At 39.3% G+C, this 21,366-nt stretch overlaps 1 protein-coding gene across 2 annotated transcripts in view; it reads left to right on the forward strand.

Annotated features, from left to right (window-relative positions):
- DMD (dystrophin) overlaps positions 1 to 21,366 on the forward strand; it is a 4,652,165-nt gene that overhangs the window by 1,822,737 nt on the left and 2,808,062 nt on the right. The window lies entirely within an intron of this gene.

Consider the following 21,366-nt stretch of genomic DNA (forward strand, 5'->3'; position numbering starts at 1 on the left):
AGGCTGGTGCTCATGATTTAAGCTTTTATATTTACGTGAGTCAATATTCTCATTGTAATGAACAAACTTCGACCTTGCAAACTACCTCAGCCTGCCTCAGACTCACATCAAGGTCAGCTTCCAGTTTGTTTTCATTTTTTATATTGTTCAACAATTCTTGGAAAAAAAAGTCAGATTAACTGCAGGGGCACGGGTGCAAATTTCAGGCCAAATCAATGTACATTGTTTTTGCAGTTTGTTTTTGCATGTTGCAAAGAGGGTTTGCTCTAGTTCGTATTGCAGAGACATATGTGCATCAGGGTGGAGCACATTTCTAATATTATATGTGAAACACACATTGCTTACAAATCATTATTGAAGCTAGTCGTATATGTGGTGGGGAATGTTATACGAAAGAAAAAAATCCTATTTCACCTATAAACATTTCAAGAAAACAGAGCAAAGTGATTTTTCCTTATTTTCCTAAACAAAAACAAACAGCTTTTATCTTGCTGAAGCAGATAATAGGAGGGATTAAAAGTCACAGTTTACCAGCATCAGGACTCTCCACTTTTTGCTCTCATATGGCATGGATTTTTGCTATTGTTTTGAGAAGAAGAGGGTTGAACATCACATAAAATAATTATCACAATCATGAATCTATTATCAGTCAACAATGATAGTTTGATATGAGTTAAAGTGTTTTATTAATACAACTTTTAGATGATCATCTTTATTGCGAACCACAAGTTAAATTCAGATTAATCTCAATCATCAATATATGATTAAAATATAAAGTTAATTTTGTTTAATCAAATCAAATATTAAATGCATTAAAGTGAATTTCATTAAGGAAAGAATCCCTAATCTGAGAATCGGGTGAAAATGAAGTTAGTAAAAACCCATAAAGAGTTCTAGTTCAAGAGAGTGAGAAAAGCATGAAGCTTTAGCATTTAAGTCAGCTCAAAAAGATAAAAATGTCAAAGCAGAACTTCCCATAAATAAAGGTTCAAGAAACTCAGTAGAGTATCAAAGCAATGTGACATAAAGTCTGGGTCTGGTAAATGTCCGCGAATGAGTGGGACTAAAAGAGTGGGGCTTTCTGCTCTATATACACGCACTATTATAGACATCACATTTAACGAAGTTTTGCAACATTTTGCACTTCTCATCTGCCACCAGCCAATCAGTGTCCAGGGTTTTACAGGGGGGTATCATAGCTTCCCCCTCGACCACCACCATAGAACACAGGGGCTATGGGCACCCAAAGTCATTTTCTGACAGCCTTTCAGTGTCGGAAAGGTCGGCACGGAAAAGCTGTTGGAAACTGACATCATAATCCCGACGGCAGAATGGTGCGGTTCCCACCGACAGGAATATTCTGTGACTCGGTCGGAACTTAGTTGGAATGACCGGCCGGTTCACGTCCGACCACGAACATCGTAATTGGGTGGTCAAATGTAAACTGACGGTCAGAAGGGCAACAAAGCAGTCAGGAAGATTCCAACTGTCGGGAGGAGATTTTCATCCCGACAGCCTAACGAGCCCCAAAGTCCCCAAACAAATGGTCTATGTAGGAATGCAAATATTTGTATTAATGGAAAAGAAAACATTTTGCAGATTCATAATTGATTGGACAAAAACAAGTAAGTTATAAAGTCGAGGTCACATTTTATTCTGCCTTTCAATGTATGAACTTTTCATTACTCTATTAACTGACAAAAATGAATCATGAAGGAAACATTTCGTGGAAATACTTGAAAACATATAAGTAACGTATTTTTTATTATAAACATTTTCATGGAGAGTTGAAGAATAAAACTGTTTATGCATATTTAGCATTTTGCTTTATACATGCTAAACGCATTATTTCCTCAAATCTTGCCATCTGATTCTGCACATTTATTTTAAACTTTGTTATTTTGTTGTTAATTTTAAAATCTCTCTCAATCTCAAACATATTTCTATTTTTCACATTTAAGAAGTACAGTAAATGCTTAAAATGTATTCTTGTTAGATATTGTTTTATTTTTGTCTTATGTTTTATTTGAGTATTGTCACATTTGCATGTTGACCATTGTATGCTATTTTATTAATTGTAAAAATCAGAATTTCCCAAAAATTGCTACAGAATGAGAACAGTGAAATCAGGAGTAGGGGGATTGGGTGTTACACATGAACTCATTATCACTTGAACATAGCAGCTGAATCACTAACTTCAAATGATAAAGGTGAATATAGATAAACCAGGATGATATCATTAAAACTCACTCAGTACTTGAGCAAATGGAATTGTGCAGGATCATCAGAATTTACAAAATATGAACCTTCATGTGGTGGTTGTGTTCCAAACTGCATTTCAGAAGGCCTATCACCCCTGCTGATATAGACAACATTAGGCAAAGAAAACAAGTTGTAGCCTTATTATTAATATTTGTCATTGTTCCCTAGAGCCCAGCCATTCTATAAAGGGATTGTAAGAAATTCATAATTTTTGCCCTGATCGCCCCCATTTCTGACTGATATTGGTGGTTACTGACTCTGATTGTATCGTGGGCTCTGCTAACCAGACCCAGGGCCAGTTTTCTGCTTAAAAGGTACATGGAAATTAGTACTGACAAGCTACCTGTAACTCCTCCCTAGTATATGGTGGGGCATGTATGTTTAGAGGCACAGTAGATAAAATGCACTAATGTGTGCACTGCTGTGGTGCAAGCTGTCAATTTTTTTAAAGCAGTCCTGCTTTGCTGGCTGCTTTTAAAATAAAACGATGTCCAAATACTACTTTGGAATTAAAAATACTTCCAAAGTCTTAAACTACTTTATTTATACATATCAGTCACCCCAAAGGTCTGCCCTAAGTGTCCCAAGATTAGGGTGCATTGTAGTGATAAGCACGGACATTATAAACTATGATTTTTATGTCCTGGTGGGGGACAAACTGTCAGTTTTGTTTTTCCTCACTGTAGTGCATTAGCTCCATAGGCTAACATGGAAAACCTTTATTAAAGTTTAATAAAGCCTAACTTTTGACAATAGTGAGCTAAAAAGATAATTAATTGTTTGAAAAAATAGTTACGATAAATCCAGCAGCTTGCCAAGTTTAGATTTAATATAACTATTGCAGGAAAGTAGTTTTAGAACTGGTTTCCTAAAGTTGTCTAATATCAGCCCTGTAGCAACATCTTCTGATTGGACAGTCTTTGACAGGCTGAACTGGCTTCCTTAATGAGTGTGAAGTGGTCTGTGCAGGGAAAAAGGAGATATCTGGTGGGAGGAGATCTGCAACAGCAGATGCCAGGACAGAAAGGGAGCTGGGCAGCTAGACTGGTCTTCAGAGGGAGGAAGGCAGTGAGGACAGGAACCAGCCCCCTCACTTACCGTACCCCCGGCCAGTCGGGAGCCCATGCAATTGAATTAAAAGAAGGTCTGGAAGGTGAGTAAAGGAAAAAGTGAACAACACCTGTGGGTTGGGTTAGCCAGACCTGAACCTCCGGTAGAGATTTTTTCCATTTTGATATTCGTGGAACAGTGCTTTCTGGGACAAGAAAATGTCACACTTCGAAAGAAGTGGTCATCGCAGAGGGTGGTACTCTGCACCCTATTAGTCAGGGATATACCCTTCTTGGCAGCCCAGAAACCTCTATAAATATTAGAGAGCTGCCCAGCAACTCAAATCCCTGCCTGGAAACATCAAGAGAAGGCCTGCCCCGCTGAACCCCTGGTCTGCATCAACAAAGGACTGCATTCTGAAGGATTGCACCTGCTGCACACTCTGGGATTCATAAAAGAGTGCTTTGCCTTGCTTAAAAGTATTAAGGAGTGGACTCCCTGAAATCAACAGGTACAAAATAGCTGCAAGAAGTCATCTACATCAATTCCACCAAAAGGAGCCTAGCTTATCAGCGTGCAGTGGACTGTTAAGGCTTTGATCAGGTGAATTGTGGGGATTGAGGTCCCAAATCCCTGTACAGTAACTCAGAACTTCCGGAACCTTGGATGTTGTGTTGACCATTCAAAACCCCAAACAAACCTTCTGGAAGAAGATCTAGAAGTTTGGAATCATTTAGAGATTTTTTTTTAATATAAAGCTCCCCAGGTTGACCAAACTGTAGTCGAGAGACAAGCGGGCGATGATGAACCACGACTCAGCCTGAACTTCAGTTTTCCCCCACTGAAATAACATGCGTGCGTGTAGGAAATAGCTTGTGTGCTCCATAATCGCCCATATGAGTATTGATGGAACACATGCAAGTAGAAATACCATGGATGTACAGTGTGTTTGCAAAAATGGTTGGTAATTGTACAATTGTGCAGAATGCCTGTGGATGTATTTGCAAATGTTTAACTTGAATGAATAATTACCTGTGCATGCTGGAGACGATTTCTGCTTCATTGGCACTGCCTCTGGACCACCCAAGACCCAAACAGTACACTCAACTGCCTGCCTCCTCTTTCACTGGATTACAGAAGCTGCCTGCAAGGGACAACAGATTACCAATAGGTAGGAAAAGTACAATATGGCAGTATTATTTATGAAGGTGAAACTTACTGAACCAGCACTGGAAATGCTGGCCACGCAGGTGGCCATTGACAAATAGCACATATTTGGATGACTGTTTGCATGACCTTCTCAGGGACATGATCACCATTAAACATCAAATCAGTGCAAGTGCTGCATTGCAGCCGGACACTGAGATGTGTAAGAAACAATAAACTTACAAATTATTAGGCACATATGGTAGCTAGCAGTTCATAGCATACATTGATAAGTGTAGCCACAACAGGTACACCTGTCCTTACAATGACACTTTCCCCGTGGAAGTTCCTGCAACCTAACATACAACATTGCATCTGTTGTTGGGGCGCAGAGCTAAAATAGAAGCAGATGGTAGTGCAGACCTATGTCGCATTGCTCTAAAAAATCAGCACATTTGAAGAAACAATACGCTCAGATGAGCAGATATTGATTTTATCTCATGCACCAATTCGTTAGACAGGTCACTAATAAGTATTCAGCCAAATGGTACTTTCCCAGCTGACAGTCTGTGAAAAGCTAGTGTGCTAGTGGTCAACCCCATGGATCACAACCAGGCATCCAACAGCTAGTCAGCATTCAGCTTGCTTCTACAGTGCCTCCCAATGGGATGATCAATTTGCTCCAGAAACCTGAACTTGTAATCGTCTGAATGCAGGTGTCCTCCCTGTGAGATACACAATCCTCTAACCGAACAGCCTCTACTCACTCTTCTGTACTCAGCCAACAGCCACACACTGCAGGATGTGAGAATGCTGGCACAAAACTATTATCAGCAGGTCATACAGGTCAATGGAGATAGACATGTCTAGACATTGAAATAAGTGGTTAGAACCATTGAAGACATCAATATCTCCATCAGAAGCAGAAACATTCTTGAATGTTCAGCTTCTGTTAATCCTTCACTTGTGTGACAAGCTTCAATCTGTAAAGCTGATGTCAACTGTTAGAGTAGAATTATGGTCTTCTGTGAATCAGCCACCAATCTGGCAACTATTTTACAATGTCAGGAACAAACCACTTGCTAGGTGTTCATATATAAAAGAACTGGGAGAGCAACAGCGCACTGATTATGCTGTCTGGCTCACCCCTATCCCATGACAAAGCAGTTCTCTCCTATTACTAAGAAGAGACTGTCTCATATTTTGGATCCCAGCCACGCCACATAAATCATAGTGATCCTACAATGATTGGTGTACAAATGACCGTAGTAGAATGGCTTGGAAGATTCTTTTTGTTGGATATTGGGCATTTTAATTAGGGGGAATCTTGGTCTGAGTTGACAGATAACCGATTCTTGTTGGAACATGAGCATCTAACGTCAAGGTGCTGTGCCCAGAAGAGTGTCAGTTCCTGAGTTCAGCGGGATGTGATGGGCAGGTGTGATAGGAAGCAACACTGTACATATATTTTCTTGCATTGTACTATTTTAACACGGCACAATATACTGGCAGTTCATCACACTAGGAAAAATACTAATTTACCCAGAATAACACAATTTTAGGGTAAATTCCCTAGCCAAGGTTGTGAGTAACCAATTACAGATTGGGTAGGACGGCCCATGTTTTTGTTGTACTGGGATCCCAGCACATGGTAAGGTTATATGCCCCAAAGAAACTAAAGTGCTGCTCCCAGGGCAACTTGGCAACAACGCCCTTGCTTTGATCTTGGCAGGCAATGAAACGTTTTGAGAGAGACCTGAAGTCCCCCACTACAGTGGGGCTTTAGTATCCACCTCACTGGTCCAAGTGGAGGGTGCAGATGTGCAAAAATTACCTGATCCTTAAATACAATCACAGCCTTACCAGGGGCAACCCCTGCCTCCGTACGGAAGGGTCCTACTTGGTTCTGGTTCAATACATCATCTGACAAAAATAGCTTGCCCTAAATATTGTTTGCAGAACTATCACCACATTGGAGATAATATAAAAGAATGTACAACCAATAAGATATTTTTTATAAACAATGATTATCACACAATAAATATTCCTGACTATATTTTCATAGTTTGACCTACATACAACCTCAGTTTGTGATTCTACTGCTCATTGCAGGTTGCTTAATTTGACTGCTTTCGTGTGTCTCCAAGAGGGTGCTGATCATGTGCCTCCTATTTGAGTAATCACTTTAAGTGCAGCCCTCTACTGCTTTTCTTCAATGTATACGAAGACATTTGTAATTCAGCAAATAAACGAGAAAATGCATTCCCTTATTTTTAAGGCAATGCCTCCACAGGAATTATAAAATTGAGAATCTGCCTCACACTGTTGTGAACTTTACACTCAAATAATGAGTTTTGTAGGAGTTATTGCTAAACATCAGTGAAAACTTTAATAATTCCAAATATACCTAGAAGGACACACATAGATGTCACCCCAGGTCTATTGTGCTTATTGCTTCCCAGACCATTAACAACATCACAATCACACTCTCAATTTTTATAATTTTTATAAAATATGCATTTAGATAGAAATGTCATTTTCAGAACAAACGTTCAGCTACATTGAAGTATCTTATATTATAACTAGACATGAGTACAGATTTCATTAGTATTTCATTAGAAACAGTGTATTTCAGAAGCATTCCTCAGATAATACATGGGTAGTTCCTCTTCCCTTTGATTCATCAATTAACAACTGAGGGTAAGGGCTTTTTAGTTTTTTCCAGGATACTGCTTTAAGTCAGTTGATGCGAGAAACAACCTTATAGTTGACACGCTCTTGAATAATGTATGCCGATGTAGTTTGGGAATTAGTTTACATCAGTGGACATTTACAAATTGAGTCACAGATGTGATATGGAATCTTCGGGGTAAATGTTGTTTACACTAAAACAGTTTGGACTTAATTCAAATCTAAAAACACGTGTAAATGTGTTTTACAGGCACACCTAAAATAGTTTTGTGCAAGTTATGCAGAGATTGTAGGTAGACAAAAATGTTTGTGAAAAAAGAAAATATTAAACAAATAAAGGTATAATGCTTCTCTTTCCCAGCGTTATGCATGCTATGTGTGATGCGTAGAACGCCCATAAACACTCACAAACACACCTTAGTATGCACTCGCAAACATCGGATATTTCGTATATGCCTTAACCACGAGGAAACCAGAACATTTAGTGAACAACCGAAACATGCCATTTGTAATGATAACGAAGCATAATTTACGAGTTATATAAGCCTGAAGGGAAATCCCTGGAAGCAGACCTTTATGAGACCTTACACCACTCTATCATTCTTTCATAACACACTCATATCTCAACAGTTTATATACTAAGTATATTGTCAGACTAGAATGTAGCGCTTACAGTATTTTCATTTATTTAAAAGGGAAAAAATTTCGGATTAATTCCCGAAAAAAAGTACATAAAAATATATAAACATAAAACATTGTTAACATACATTTTAAGTATTGCACATCATTTCATGTCATTAAGAAAATACATCACATATATTTTTATACCGAAGAAGAAAAAAAAATATAAACAATATAGGGCCAGATGTATCAACATACCCATTTGCGATTTCTAAATAGCGATTTTTAAGGAATCGCTATTTAGAAATCGCAAAATGGTATGTATGTAGAAATTCGCAAATTTTTAGCGATTTCTTAAAATTCCTTAATTGCGATTTGCAAATTGCTAATCGCAATTAAGGAATCATTTCCCATTCATTCCTATGGGCCAGGAGACCCATAGGAATGAATGTGAAATTATTCTCAATTTGCGATTCGCAATTTGCTATTCGCAAGTTGAGAATAATTTCAAGGGTGCAGGGGTGTCTCAAGAGCACCCTGCTGCACCCCTGAAAATTACATGTGTGCGCATATGGTGCACATACATGTAAGGGCATGTATGAGCATCACGTGTCACCTTTACACATTGCATAAAGTGCATTTGTAAAAGAAATCGCAAATTACCACCAACTACAAATTGGTGGTAATTTCCGATTTCTTAGCCTAAATTCACATTCTTAAATGGTTGATACATTGCATTTAAGAAATCGCAATTTGCGAATTCTTAAATGCTTCCGCAATATTGAGGAATCAAAAAATTTGCGATTCCTTAATATTGCGGGGCATTTTTCTTCATACATACCATTTTGCTATTTTTTAGTCGCAAACGCTATTTTTTAGCGAATCGCAGTGTTTGCGCCTAAAAAATAGCTTGATACATCTGCCCCATATTTTTCCCAAAGAAAAAAAGAGAAAATACTCCACACTCTTAATAATAACCACTATTCTCTCCCCTGTTCTCTGAGCAGTACTAATGCTCTATTTCATATTTCTTTAGATCCAATAGCCCTCAATATCTCGTACAGGACACACAGTACAGGAGTTCCCTTGTATCTATGGTTTCCCAGGCTTTGTTTGGATTCTTTACATGACAAAAGGCGTTGACGCGTTTCGGTGGTTTAGACCAATAGATGTGGTGCCACCTTCTTCAGGACACTGTTTCATACGGGGATACTTTTTAAAAAGGGCTCAGATATTTCATTGCCAGAATGTGAGGATGCTTTATGTTACGTATAACGTGTACCTCCACGTAACATTTGAGAGAATGGATAATTTTCCGTACTTTAGTTGTTCTATATCTATTCTTATTGTTGGATATTACTGAAGGTAAAGACATCTTTCCTCTCCTGTTGGTCCCACTGGTTAGTCGTGTCCTCTTATATGTTCTTAATTTCTGCCACATGTATCTCCTTTAATGGTGGATGGAGTTTCATGGAATTTTTAGTAGAGCATAGAATCGCTTTGGTGATGTCTAATTTGCCCCGATATCGATGGTTCAAGTGCAAATTCTCGTGGGCGCTCGAACACCGCTCCTCGTTAGCTCCTTGTTCTGAGCCCTTTTTAAGAAGTATCCCCATATGAAACAGTGTCCTGAAGAAGGTGGCACCACATCTATTGGCCTAAACCACCGAAACGCGTTGACGCCTTTTGTCATGTAAAGAATCCAAACAAAGCCTGGGAAACCATAGATACAAGGGAACTCCTGTACTGTGTGTCCTGTACAAGATATTGAGGGCTATTGGATCTAAAGAAATATGAAATGAGCATTAGTACTGCTCAGAGAACAGGGGAGAGAATAGTGGTTATTATTAAGAGTGTGGAATATTTTCTCTTTTTTTCTTTGGGAGAAATATATTTTTTATATATTGTTTTCTTCTTAGGTATAAAAATATATGTGATGTATCTTCTTAATGACATGAAATGATGTGTAATACTTAAAATGTATTTAAACAATTTTTAATGTTAATATATTTTTTAGGTACTTTTTTTCGGGAATTAATCCGAAATTTTAACCTTTTATACAAATAAAAATACTGTAAGCGCTACATTCTAGTCTGACAATATACTTAGTATATAAACTGTTGAGATATGAGTGTGTTATGAAAGATTGATAGAGTGGTGTAAGGTCTCATAAGGTCTGCTTCCAGGGATTTCCCTTCAGGCTTATATTGTCTAACGTACCCTGTTCCCTGGAACTAGTGGGGTCAACTCTCTTCCCTTCACGCATAATTTACGAGTGTCATAGTAGGTACCTCTCTTTGTGAATATGGACAAGAGGGATTGCAAGTGTGCAGGAAGTTCCAGTCTTTTATACTACCTTACAACATATATTGATGGCACACGTCAATCACAACATCCCAACGGCCTTGGAGTGCAAGGTGCATGCTGTCTGTGTGTCTTGGAGGCCTGGTGGCCCTCTACTAGGCATGTATATCCTCCAAGCAGCACAATAAAGGCATCAACATTGACTCGTACACAAAAAGTAATAGATGTATGCCACAAATACCCTGTTTCACACCACTGATTTTCCTTCAGTGGTACCTGAGGGACTTCCTGGATGCTGTAGCTGGCTAAAATAGGAATTTGAGGAAGCCTCCGACTTCACCATTTAAAGTCTATAACATCTTTGTCGACAAGCTGAGCACTTTATTCTTTTCAGGCTGGTAGAGAATTCCCCACATTCCCATCTACCAACAGACCACGGGAAGTTTGATACTAAACTTAATATTTGAGACTATGTCAGCTAAACAGCTTGAGCACAGTCAAATAAGTTTTCACTTTTTCTGTTTTTCTGATTACAACGAGATGCAAGTTCTCAATTCGCCAATACCTGTTGTAAGCTGTTCAATGATTTTTCCATTTAAATGTTTTACTCGCATTTTAAACGTTTAGAAATGCATTATTAGAATGTGTTACAGCCAACCTATTTTATTAGCGAAATATGTCTAAGATCACTCTCTGTTAGCCAATTTCTCTGTTCAATATATTAAATGATATTTTCACCAATCAGTGGAAAATATGACAGAAAACAAAGTGAAGACTCCTATAAAATGTTAGCTTCAAAACTCAGTAGTAATATTTAGAGACAACACTGTGCCAATTATAGTTACGCTTCTTAGCGTTAAAGGGGCATGCAATGGGCGTTCCGTCGTAACATCCATTGCTTTTTGACCCTGCCCCATAGTCACAAGGCTGTGGCAGCGCCAAATTCTAAGACCAAGGAATACCTGGTCTTAGACGGGTGATACAAGGAGAAATTATTAATTCTTCCTCGTCGGAATCTTCCTGAATACGTCGGTGCCCTTCAGACCGCCTAGGTCGGTTTACATTCTGACTGCCCGATTACGATGTTCCCAGTTGGAACGTGAACCGGCCGATCATTCTGACTCGGTTCCAAGCAAAGTCGCCTTTTAAGATTGTTTGTGTGCAGGGAGGGTTTGCTTTTATGATGTATTAGACACTATAAGTATATTTTTATTACCGTTGTTTTTATCCTGTGTACTTTATATGCCTTGGAAACATTGGAAAATAAAGAATTTTGACTGACTGACTGACTGTATTTGTTAGCATATACCTTATACTGCAAAGAAAAACTTCAGATGAATCTTGTTTTTTAAATAGAGGAATTATCCTGTCCATTTTTTCAATGTGGTAGACAGAAATGAAGTTTGCACTTTACCCTTTGTGTACATCTGCTTTTTTGGCCTTTGTTATAATTACATTGTTTAAAATGAATAGACGAAAGTCTATGCATCTGTACAGGTTTACCACGCTGTCCTGTAAAAGAATGGCTGCAATTGTATGTTCATAGTTTAGATTACAAGTGCCTTAATGACTTTACAATATGGGCTATTTTATGGTATAAAAGTAAGTGCTTATACCGGACATGCAAATGTAAGACGAATCTTAAGATGCCCAATTATAACGGCATTTTTCTGCAGTTTACTGGGCTTGTGAAGAATTTAAATGCGTAATTTCTGCCTTGAATGGCGTGAAGAAGGAGACTCTTGATGAGATGATTACATTCACACACAAGGCCATTCTTCTTGTTTCTAGGACTTTAATGAGCAATGTTCAGCAACAATAGAAGCAGCAGTATTTGTAGAGCATAGAAATCCTTAGCTTTCTGTGGATTTTTTGCCTGGCTTCAGGGGTAAAGGAGGATTGAATACCAACAAACAGATGTGCGTTCTTTGTCAATCAAATCTAAAAGTGTATGGGCCAATAAGCCTTGTTGGTTTTAATATGAATGACACAAAACAAATCACTCCTTGGAATGAGGTGTATTCAAACCTTTAAGCACTGTACATTTAGAGGTACCAAGGCAGTTGTGGAAATTAACACATTTTCTTTTTTTTCTACGATGAAGTATTTCTCTGTTAGATAATATAGCAAAAAGGCTTCATTCTAGCTTGATATTAACAGTTTGGATTTGAAGTTAATAATTCAGTCATATTTCACTGTACCAAACATTGAAAGCCAGCTCCCACAAGTCTTAACAAAGTCTAATATAGCTCAACACTTATGAGAAAAACCCTATGAATTGCAACTGTATTACATTTTCTTTATCCCTGCTTTATATGTTACTGAGACCAGATCATCTGATCTGCTTAAAGTGTGAACAATTTAAATTGTAAGAGAACTGTTAACTCCACGAAGTTGCAGTGCAGCTCCCCATTAGAAAGAGCTCACAAATACCATCTAAGGAGGCTGCATTGCCTCATTAAAATGAATATACATTACTTGATTACTTGACAGAATCTATTTTTCTTCACAATACCAGGTCCTTGACTTTATATATGTAACTTGTTTAATTCAAATCATATTCCTGGTTTATATATGTAGTCCTTTCTTTGTTTCTGTTTGTGTGTGTGTGTGCGTGTGTGTGCATAAATATTTTGCAAGTAGTATCTTACATACAATACGGTGCCCTAGAATCGTTCCCGTTAGATTCATCTACTACCAAGATTACAGAACTGAGCGAGGCTGGTGGAGGTATCATGCACACACACAGAAATGAAAGAGAAAATTAAAAAATATACATAGAGTGGGATAGAATTTCAATAACCAAAAGAAGTTAGAAGTAGGGATTGCAACAAGAAAGAGAAAGGGATTCTTTTGCTTGGTTCCTAAATATCATTTTGATGCATCATTTCAGATCTGTCTCTATAATTGGCTATACTCCAGAGAGCAGTCGCCATGATTTTAGCAGGACCATTCTGCAAATTAAGGAGTATGGGTGAAAGTCATGTGAAATCTCGCCTATTTTTGATTGTGTGATATATTGAATGCAAACCTTTGCTCTTATATTTGTCTGCAGTGATGTGAATGTGTTTTCAAATGTTTGGAAGACTTAGGATCAGTACTCCACACCTTCCCTCAGCATGAAATAAAATGCCTAATTTAGTTTCTAATTAATTTTCATTTACTATGAAATATTCCCATCATTCACATCTGCTTTTAAGGGGGAGAAATGTTTGTTGTGATAGCAGAAAACAAACAATGAGTGGCCTAAACTGTAAAAGAAATATCAGAATCCTGTGGATATTATCATACTTATTACTGTCACTTTCGAGGCATTTCTCTTGCTAGGAACGGAAGAGACGTTTGAGAACAGCTGTGTGACTAAAGCACCGATCTAGTCATAAGCACACTAATTTATTCCTTCAAAGGTACTTTAGTCATTGTTTCTTCTATCAATATTTGCCAACTATTCGTTTTTTACATGATATTTTTAATGTTTTGAATACAGATGGTACATAAACACAGAATAGGTAAGCAAAAACGAATAACAATTGGTTGCATGCATATAGAAAATAATAATATCAAACGAGAGAATTTTTTTTTTAAAGTAACTATATGTGTCTAGGGAATCACAGAAATCACAAAATAAATGTCCATATGTGGTTACATTTTTGCAATGAGCATGTAGCTCTAGTTTTGGCCAGTGCCCGCTCCCTCTCATATATGTCTTTCATGAGAGCCAAACATTCAAAGATAATAGGCGGGTTATGCATAATCTATACTCTGGCTATACAAATGTGGGAAGCAACTAGTGTAATAGATAAAATACTTCTCATACCACGATTCTCACTCACCTTAAATCTTAGCATGATCTCCTTGTTAGTAAGGGAAAAATCAGAACCCAAACATTGAGCAATATATTGTGTGACTTTCTCCCAAAAATCAGGCAGCAAATGACAGGTACAGAACATATGAAGGATATTAGCTGCCTTGAGACTGAATTTAGGACAACATGATCTATCTGCACAATCTCCCACAAACTGCTGTGCTTTTTGTTGCCATTTACTAAACCTTTCAGTGGTGTAATAAAGCATACAAATAGTTCTAAATTGTTACAGCTTTAAACTTATAGAATGAATAAAACTATCTAAAGTGTCCAGAGCCGAGACTATCTCAGACCCATCGGTAATAGTATCTAACGTCTGACTCCATTTGGAGGCCACACGGCAGATGTCATCTCCCCTGAAATGGCAGAGTTGGAGATATATTGAACTAATTTTAGCTTTAAGCGAAAGATTTAAAAAGTATGTCAATAGTTCATGTGAGTGAGGGAGCAGCACTCATTGTCGCTTTAAGAAATAATCACTAATATTTGAAAAAAGATTGTTGTGGGAGATCAAAAGTAAATTGTAATGATACAAAAGTGCGAAAACCATTGGTGTCTTAGAGCTGGCCGAGCCATTCAATACCACACCTTGTCCATCTACAAGCAGTAGGATCTTGAAATATGCTTGGGAGGATTGGATTATTCCATAGTTTAAAGTAGTCATGCTGTGTGGGATATTTAAAAGTAAGTGAGCAGTAATTGAGAATTTCGTGCTATATGTGGACAATATCCCTAATGGTCTTAAAACTGAGTAGATAATAGTTAGGATTGTTAATCCTATACAAAAACATTTTGCTGTGTGTGCCCAATGCCAGAGAGAGGCCAAAATATGGTTGTTTATCAGTTAGTAATCTTCGCACGTGGCCTATAAATGTTGCCCAAAAAAAAGATTTGAAATCCGGGAGTTGTAATCCGTCCAGCTTATAGGGAAGTTTAAGAGAGCGTATCCCTAGGCATGCTTGCTTATAGCCCCAAATAAAACTACTGATGGCACCCTCCAGTTTTTGACAATAGTAGTTGGGGACAAGTATAGGAATAGCGCGGAACAAATATAGAAACGTAGGTAAAATTGTCATCTTTATTATATTAGTCCTACCGATAACAGTTATTGAAAGCTTATTCCAGCTCTTCAATTTTTGTGTAACCGAGTCCAGTAATAGTTCATAATTAAGGGGTCGATTAGGATCGCGGACGGACTTGCGTCCGTCCGCGACCCCAGAGCAGGAGGGAACCTCCGCATGTCATAATTTACTGGCCATCCTAATATGGTGGACGGTGTCTGGAAGACACTGTCACCATATCAGAGCTTTTCCGCTGCGGTTGTAATCCGACCGCAGCGGAAAAGCTGCGGACGGAAACCAGGACCCACCAGCCATCCTAATGTGGCGGTGGGTCTTTGGTCAGTCCGCTGCGGTTTTTACGCATCCTCGGGGCCGGCGGTGGCTTCCGCCGGCCCCGAGGATGCGGAAAAACCGCAATCATAATGACCCCCTAAGTCTCCAGATTTGTTCAATAGTAGCAGATATCCGAACCCCCAAGTAAGTTGCAACAGCACAGCCTCCAAATGATGGGGTAAACAAATCCAAGTTATGGAGAATTTTAGTTTTATTGGAATCAAGTTTATAACCTGAGAAGTGGCCAAAGGTTTTTGCTTCTTCCTGGATTGCACTCAGTGCTGATACTGAGTCAGATGTAAATACTGCATTATCATTGGCACACACAATAGCCTTAAGTTGACACATCTTATTGCTAAATGAAATAATGTCAGTATTCTGATTTAGTGCATTAACAAATGCCTCTATATATAAATCCAACTGCAGTGGGGAGAGTGGGCATCCCTGCCGGGTAACACAACGTATCGGAAAAGGAACCGAATGCAAGTTGGTATATAGTTGTTTAGCCTGTGGATTAATGAATGACACATGAATCCACTTCAAAAAGCGGCCTGGTAGCCCATTAATAATCAGTGTTGCCCATAATGCATCCCACACAACACAGTCAAATGCTTTTTCAGCATCTAGGAGGACCATCCCTAAATTACTAGATGTCTTATTAGCTAGCAATATCAAACGCTGTTATAGCTTTATAACCGTGAGCAGTAGTATCTCTGCCCATTATGAACCCATTCTGTTAATCAGATACAAGGTCCCGCATGGAGGGCGCTAACCGGTTAGCCAATATTTTGGCAAAAATGTTGGAGTTAGAATTAATGAGGGGAGGGATATTGGGCTGTAAGACCTGCAGTCTTCTGCAGATTTTCACTTTTTAAGAAAAAAAAATATTTTCGTCATGTCCCAGGACTTGGGAGCTTCTACGCATTCCCCTATCTGATGTATAACATCATGAAGTAATGAAAGAATAGAATTTTTAAAGGTTTTATAAAATTCTATTGGCAGGATATCGTCCCTAGCACCCTTGCCGGAAAGCAGCGCGGATATGGCATATGCTATTTCTTCATCAGTAATATCTTGTTGAAGGCACTCCTCTGCCTCTAGACTCAGAGATAAGGGTTCCCCAAGTTGTAAGTATCTGTCCCGTGCACTTTTATCTATGTTACCGTGGAGGGTGTAGAGCTCCATAAAAAATTGAGTAAATTGTTTTTAAATTGAATCAGCCATCTCTACCTTTTATTGTGTCTATCCGCGTTTTAGATTTTTTTATCCGCAACCTGGTATGAAAAAAATCCTCCCAACCTGGTCACCATATTCATATTGGTGAGATTGGTTTTCGTTAAACGCAGCTGCTATCTTTTCCTTGAGCTTCCTGTTCAGAAGTAAGCATGTGCCAATTAAAGAGGCATATATTAGATCTCTGTTTGGGCTGCTAGACTTAAATTCCTCTGCAAGCATGATTTCTAACCATTTTAATGTATCACAACTTAATTCCAGATTATTCTGTTGAGTTTTATTAATGTGATAAATATACTGTTGAGTAGTACCCCATATATAATCTTTCAATGTGTCCATTACAATGAATGGAAAAGCAGTATTAATATTGGACCACAAAAACTCCGTAAGACTCAGTTGAGTGTATGTTATAAACTCTGGGTCAGTCAATATGTATCTAGGAAACGAGAAAGATCACTTGTTCTTATCTTCAGCTGCTGACTGAAAGCTTATTAAAACAGGGTTGTGATCAGAAGTTACCTGTGAGCAGACCTCTATTTGAGCGGTTACTGAAGTACTATTACTAACAAAAGCCAAACCTATTTTTGAATGAAGTCGATGGGGTGCAGAATAATATGTATACCCTGGCAGAGTAGAATGTAGCATCCGCCATACAGCTGTCAAACCATGAATTCGAGCTAATTCATAAATTGGCTCATGAACACGCTGCATTCTCGGTAAAGCGGGCCAATTTGTTGAATTAATGTCATTGTTTAAAGTGCAATTAAAGTCCCCTACAATAGTTTTTTCTCCTTGCCAGTCAAACAGAGCTAGCATTAATTTGTTAAAAAGGGTAGGATCGTCGGTGTTTGGACCATACACTGTGCAAAATACATATTTTTTGTAATAAACTTTAAGTTGTGCCATGGCCCACCTACCACCTGGGTCAGAAGTGGTTTTAATTTTTTTGCAGACTAACCACTTATCTGATTGATTGAAAAAGCTTTATTCGAGTTGTACACTCATAAAAGCACAAACATACATTTTAAAATTCATACAAAAATAAATTACAATTAAAATTCATGTTTCATACACACATAAAATAGATATTAAACAGTTGTGCAAGCTTTGACAAGAAAATATATAAACTGTAAAATTTTAATTCATATTAGGAGGTAGAGCCCTCCGCCTGATGGATCATGCCCACCCCAAGTATTTTGCCGTTCCCAACACAATAGGCATTTCGGTGGAGGTACAAATAATTCTCAACCCCTCAACACCGTTGGTAACCCCAAGGTTTCTACAAACTGGAGCTAGCCATACTCTCCTCGGGTTTGCATAGGTCTCACACAGGAATAAGAAGTGGGCAATGGTTTCGTTGGGGGCACCACATACCGGGCAACACAAAGTTTTGGTACTCCTCCACCTACCCATCAATGACCGCAAGGGGAGAGATCCTGATCTTAGCTGGAAAAATAATTTCCTGTCTATCGGAACAGTTATACTATACTGCCCCAATACTGTTCTAGTACAGGTCTCATTTTAATTTCCATGAATCTACCCCCCATTGTTTCCACTTGTGTACCCCTCCAGAGCTTGTCTTCAACATAATCCCAATATATGGCCTTGATGGTATTTTTACTTGGGAATACTTCCCCAGACGGGTTTTCCCAAAGGTTGGAGAGGCCGAGCTCAGCAAGAACAGCCCTGAGCTTCTTTAACCATGATATTTTAGGGAATGTGTCAGATTCAACTAGGGCTAAGAACCCATCGGCATAGTGTCGGATCTCTGGGGTCGTCCAAAGCCGTCTCCAATAAAGGATAGGCCTTAATAGGGCCCGATCACTAGCCGATCTCCTCCCTAAGTCAAGGCCAAGAGGTATTAGTGGGGCACTCTGGGGGAGACCCGTGATTCCCCTCAGAAACCTATTCTCTGATATTTGTAGATTAGGGAGCCTCTCAAAACCCCATACTTCTGCCCCATACAGGGCTGCCCCTAGAGCTTTAGCATCATAAACCATAAGGACCGGTTTTATGGGCCTAGTTTTTGATTTCACTTGCTCTACCCGGAGCGCACCTGAAATCTGCTGGTGTCTCAATACCGCCTTTTCTATATGTTGTGACCAACCTGGCTTACTTGATATCTCTACCCCTAGGTAAGTAAAAACATTTACTACCTCAAGCTCGATGTTATTCAGAGATACCTTTGGTTGGGGTGGACGCCTTTGAGAAAAGACCATCAGCTTTGTTTTGCTAGCATTGACTTCAAGGCCATGCTCCTTGCAAAACATATCGAAAATATTTAGGGCACGCTGGAGTCCAGCTGGGGTTTTGGACACAATTAGGGTGTCGTCAGCGAACATCAGGATCGGGACCCTGATGCCCGCTAGCGAAGGTGCATCCACACTTGCACCCAACATCCTATCCACAATACCATTGATGAACAAGTAGAAAAGCAGGGGTGCCATAGCACATCCCTGCCGTACACCCCGCTCGACAGGAAAATTAGCAGTAGATTCCCCGTTCCTCCCCCATTGGACCTTGGCAAAGTTACATTCATGGAGACGCATTATTAGAGTTAGCAACTCAAGTGGGACCCCTATCATTTTCAGGACTGCCCATAACTTGCTCCTTGGAACCAGGTCGAAGGCAGCCCTCAGGTCTACAAATCCGACATATAGGCTGCCTTCGCCAAGGAGTACCGTCCCCCACCGCAACATGGTAAATCGAAATATTTGATATTTGATATTGCACGCCTAAAACCTGCCTGATAGGGGGAAAGGGCGTTGTTCTCGTCTACCCAGTCCATGAGTTTATTGACCACCATCTTCCCCACCACTTTTTGGATGGTGGCAATCAGGCTTATCGGCCTGTAATTGGCCGGGAATGACCGATCGCCTTTCTTATAGATCGGTATAATTATTGCCCCCTTCCATGTTTCAGGTACTTTAGCCCCTTTAGCTAGAGCATTTCCCAGCAGGGTCACATACCTAGCCCACCGTACCTTGTCGTTCTTAAATAAATCAGAGGGGATCCCATCCAAGCCCGGTGCCTTTCCCCCTTGTAGGGTTGAAATTACCATTTCAGCTTCTTTATTTGAAAACAGGTTTCCATTAAAAAGAGCCACTGGGATAGGTTCTAAGGCCACAATATCCCTATTCTCTGCATACTGGGGTTTAAAATACTCGACCCATAATGCCTCGTTGACATTATTATCTGGATTGCTAGGGGTGCCCCCTCGTCCCCACTTCACAATTTTCCAGAAAAGTCTGGAGTCCCTTGTCCCAGAAGCTTCCAGCAACTCCTCCCAGTATTCCTCTTCCCACTTTTTCTTAGCCTTGTGAATACTAATATTATAGCATTTCCTGGCTGCACTAATCAAAACCTTATCTCTATTTTTGATTGCCCTACCCAGCTCCAATATGGCTAACCTACACTGTTTGTTGAACCACTTAGCCATTTTGAGTGGGGCTTTTCTATTTACCTTACTTAATCTAGTAAAATGTGGTTTTAAAAGGGAAAAAAACGTATCATGTATAACTGTTTTTGAAGAGGAACCAGGTGTTACAGGGTTTACTATCTCCATGTCGGCAATTGCTTTATCCACCTCCGAGTTTATATAGGCCATGGATGCCACATTTGCCAACACATTTGGCCATTTAACTCTTCGCATATCATTGGCCATAACAGGTACTACTTCACTACACGACTCTGGATTATCAGGCGTGACCCTCCACCAGGAGTGGGTGACACAAAGGGGATCATGATCACTTTCTAATCTACCCTTAATTTCCATGTCGCCTATCCCACACCATAGGTTAAGGCTACAAATGACATAGTCTATTCTACTTTTACTGTGACCACTGTCAAATGTACAATTGCCTCCCTGGTCGCTCTTTGTCCTTCCATTAGGGCCCACTTATCCTTAAGGATCGCTATCCCTCTAAGTGCAACACCCTGTGAGGTACATACAATTGTTTCAAAGCGTAGCTGTTTGGGCAAACCTCTACCCTTATAGGCCAAATGTGTCTCTTAAAGGATTACCAGATGAGGTTTCTAAAGCTTAAGCTTTTCCCTAACCAGCTGACGTTTAGACGGCGAATTCATCCCAGCTAGGTTCCAGCTAATACACCTGATTCTCCCCATTATAAGGCTCGTAACAATTCAGACTATGCTTGGCTTTTGCTTTCCCCAGATGTTATCCCTTCAAAATTTTAGAGAAAAAAAGTCCAAAATACAGAATTAGAAAAGATAAGCTTGCTACATAAAGACATTGAACATCATAATTTATCAAATTGTTTACATTTCATATAATCTGTACCCCCTATACTTTAAAACCCCAGTGCACTCCTGTATTCCACAGGTGAATCCCCAAAAAATCAGCCCCAACCCTAAGGTCAGGAACTAACCCCACCCACTTACCAAGTGAAACAAATAACCCCCACTAACCCGCTGTTGATCTAAGACAGCCTAGAGGAGCAGCACCTTCAAGAGCATCCCTACTATAATTAGTGACATAATAATTCAGTAAGATATGTTAGAAAAGTAGAATTAAGAAAAGAGAGCACCACCGATTGTCAGTAATGCCAGAAGAAAAGAAAAACATAAGATGACAAAAAGAAACGCCAATAGATATTGTCTATTCCTGTCATTATTTAGAATTCTGCTGCATTCTTGAGAGTGCTCGCTTTGCCTCCTGGTCTGAATAGTAGATCTGTGAGCGACCATCCTTTATAACATTCAATCTGACCAGTTCTTGAAGGTAGACCAGGGCACCAAGTGCCTTCAAGAATCAAAAAGCTGTTGCATCCGCCATCTTTT

Source organism: Lissotriton vulgaris, chromosome 8 (assembly GCF_964263255.1).
Source record: "Lissotriton vulgaris chromosome 8, aLisVul1.2, whole genome shotgun sequence".
Lineage (NCBI taxonomy): Eukaryota > Metazoa > Chordata > Amphibia > Caudata > Salamandridae > Lissotriton > Lissotriton vulgaris.